This window comes from Piliocolobus tephrosceles, chromosome 11, assembly GCF_002776525.5.
Source record: "Piliocolobus tephrosceles isolate RC106 chromosome 11, ASM277652v3, whole genome shotgun sequence".
In the NCBI taxonomy this organism is placed as follows: Eukaryota; Metazoa; Chordata; class Mammalia; order Primates; family Cercopithecidae; genus Piliocolobus; species Piliocolobus tephrosceles.
The window spans coordinates 9,615,578-9,619,461 of NC_045444.1; positions in this window are offsets into that span (position 1 = coordinate 9,615,578).

Sequence of the window (3,884 nt, forward strand, 5' to 3'; positions counted from 1 at the left end):
ATAAGAACAAAGTTGGAGGACTTACACTACTTGATTTCATGACTTACTTGAATCTTGTAATAGCAATTAAGACATTATAATGTTGGCATAAGAATGAAAGATGGATTAACGGAACAAAATAGAGTCCAGAAGTAGATGTATGCATATATGGTCAATTGATTTCAACAAAGCACCAAAGCAATTCAATGGGAGAAAGGATAGTGATTGCAAGAAATGGGGCTGTGACAACTAGATCTCCATATATTTTAAAGAATGATTCTTGGCCCCTACCTCACACCATATACTAAAATTAACAAATTCAAAATGGGTCAGAGATATAAATGTAAGAGTGAAAACCATAAATCTTCTAGAAGAAAACGTAAGAGAAAGCCTTTGTGACCTTGAATGAGGCAGTGTTCTTTGGTGGGACACAAAAACAAGAACCATAAAAGAAAATGTTGATAATTGGGCTTCATCAAAATTACAAACATCTGTTCATTAAAAGACACTGTTAAGTATAAAAGACAAGTCACAGACTGGGAGGAAATTTTTCCAACATACTTAGCTGACAAAGGGCTTGTTACTAGGATACATACAAATTCTAAAAACTCAATTTAAAAAACCCTCAAAAACAAAGAAACAAAAAACAGCCCAAAGATTTAAACAGGCACTTCACCAAAGAAGATATAAATAGCAAATTAGCGCAGGAAAAGATGCTCAAAATCATCAGAGAAGAGGGAAATGAAAATTAAAGCTACAATGAGATACCACTACACATCTATTAAGAAGGCTAAAAATTAAAATTAAAAAACAACCAACAACACCAAATGCTGGTGAGGATGCAGAGTAACAGGAACACTCAGACATTGCTTGGTGGGAATGCAAAATGCCACCACCGCTCTGGAAAAGTTTGACTTTATTTTCTTTTTTCCCAAAAGTAAACATGTACTCACCACATGACTCAGCAATCTCACTCCTAGATATTACCCAATAGAAATGAAAACATATGCCCACACAAGGACCTGTACATAAATGTTCTAGCAGCTTCATCTAATGATCGCCAAGAACTGGCAAATGGATAACAGATTGTGGTACATCTATATAATGGAGCCCAGTCAGCAATAAAAAGAAATAAAGTACTGATATAGACATCCCACTGAATGAATCTCAAAAGTTTTATACTGAGAGAAAGAAGGCAGTCTTAAAAAGCTATGTACTGGCTGGGCACGGTGGCTCACGCCTATAATACCAGCACTTTGGGAGGCTGAGGTGGGCAGATCACTTGAGGTCAGGAATTCAAGACCAGCCTGGCCAACATGGTGAAACTAAAAAATACAAAAAGTTTAGCGGGGTGTGGTGGCATGTGCCTGTAATTCCAGCTACTCAGGCAGCTGAGGCAGGAGAATCGCTTGAACCCAGGAGGTGGAGATTGCAGTGAGCCGAGATCACACCAGTGCACTCCAGCCTGGGCGACAGAGCAAGACTCCAACTCAAAAAAAAAAAAAAAAAAAAAAAAAAAAAAAAAAAAAGATATGTGCTGTGTAGGATTCCCTTTATATGCTGTTCTGGAAAATGCAGATTGTAGAGATGAAATCCAGTCAGTGGTTACCAAGAGTTGGGGTGGAACACAGAACTTCTGAGGGTGATGAAAATGTCCTATATTGATGTGGTGGTGGCTGCACTATAACATACATTTGTCAAAACAAGCAGAACTGTACATTTTTAAAGTGTGAGTTTCCCTGTATGTAAATTATACCACAATAACCTGACAACAACAAAAAGAGACTTTGGACTGCATCCATCCAAAGCCACTTCTTACCGAGGAGCTCCCGGGAGCCTCTCTAGTGTCTCCCCTCCCTGCCCTGCTTGGGGTGGGCTGAGCAGCACAGCGTCCCTGCAGAGAGAATGGAGAATGGGCAGTATCCACACAGGGGTGTGGCATGGGGTGAGAAGGAACCTTAGTCCAGTCAGCCCTCACCACCAGCCCATCTCTCATCACTATTCAGCAGAGGGAGCTCAAGTTGGGTTTCTGGCACCTATCCGCAGAGCCAGGACCAAAACACAAGGGGTGGGGAGTGTTGTACAGATTAGGGCTAACTGAATGATCGGCCCTGATCGGTACAACAGACCTGTGCAGTCTGAGCTTCCACACAGCAGCAGCTGTCCTTGACCCCTATCCCTCCTAGTCGGCCCCTCCCTGACCTTCCCAGGCCTGTGGGAAGGGCAACGCCCGTTATCACCTGGCTTTGATCCCCACAAAGCTTCGTGTGGTACCTGACTTTTCTCTCCAGGATATTTGGGGAGCTGAGAGAGGAAATTATTGTTGAGTGCTCGACTGTTAAGTCCCAGGCCATGTCTGCTTTGTATAAAATATTTAAAAATAAGACCAGGCACAGTGGCTCCCGCCTGTAATCTCAGCACTTTGGGAGGCTGAGGAGGGAGGATTACTTGAGATCAGGAGTTCTAGAGCAACACAGCAAGACCTCCTCTCTCCTAAAAATTTTTAAAAATTAGCTGGGTGTGGCGGCACGGGCCTGTGATCCCAGCTACTGAGGAGGCTGAAACAGAAGAATCGCTTGAGCCCAGGAAGTCTAGGCTGCAGAGAGCTGTGATCCCGCCACTGCACTCCAGCCTGGGTGACAGAGCCAGAGTGACCCTGTCTCAAAGAAGTTTTTTTAATTAAAAAATTAATAAAATATTTAACGTGACCCTTATAACAGTCACCTGAGATGGACGCTGACCTCATTTTACAGATGTGGACATTGAGACGCAGGGAAGTTAAATCCTCCTGTCAGAGAAAGGCTAGCGGAGGTTTAAGGCCGTGTGAACCTGACTTCAGAGCTGAAGTCTTTGGAACACCGCCTGCTCCATTAGTTGTGGCTGGCCTTGCCCCACCTACGTTTGGTTCTTACTCCTTTGCTTGGGTTTTCATCGATGCAGCGAATTCCTCAGCCACAGATGTCCCTCTGCTGTCTAACACAGCAAGCTTGCTGCCCAAAGTCCTGCTCTGGCTTCCTGGGTGGACCTGACCGCATTCGGGCCCACGTGGGGCGGCTCACACCTGGCAAGTCCAGCGGGTGAGGCCGCGCCTGTGAAGCGCGCCTGGCTCCTCCGCAGGAGCGGGGCGGCGCGGCGCCGCCGGCTGGAACCCGGTGTAACTGCAGAGACCATTGGGATCCCAGGAATGGCTGGCGGCAGGACCGTCCCTGCCTCGAGGAGGTGACGGGGTTTCCTGCGCTGCAGGCCGAAGAGGAGTCCGTGACGCAGCCCTCGGTGCAGAGCCCCCGTTGGCCAACAGGCGTGCAGAGCTCTGCAGAGGACCCTCCCACCCTCTGGGCAGCCTCCCAAGCCGTGGCACCCCCAACCCCCAGCACTGGGCACCTGGGAGCACTGCAGCCGTCCTGGCTCGTACCGGTGCCAGTGCTTTGGGCATCTGGGCTGGTTTGGACATGGGTGCCCGGCAGAATCCATTATGCAGGTCAGAATCAGTGTGTGGAGCCTGCACAGACTTGCCCTGGAGCGGCTGCCTGTGCTGGGGTGGGGAGGAGTGGAGGGCGAGAAGTCGGTGGGGAAGGGAAGCGGCGCCAAAAGAATACCCACAACATCTTGCGCCTGGAAGGCAAAGCAGACGGCAGTGATCCCTGCAGACTTGCAGGGGCGACGCCTGGAGCAAGAACAGGGACATACAAGCTGGTGCCTTGTGTGGTTGTGTATGGGGTCTTCATGCTTCCTGCCTGAGTTCCCAGGAGCCTGTCTCTGCTTCTCTAGGCAGCTACCACAGCCTGTCACAAACAGCTCCTGGCTCTCCACTTCTCATAGTCTCAATTCCAAAATCCATTGCCTCACCCTACACCTCCTCTCCACCTCCACCTCCTCTCCACCTCCACCTCCTCTCCACCTCCACC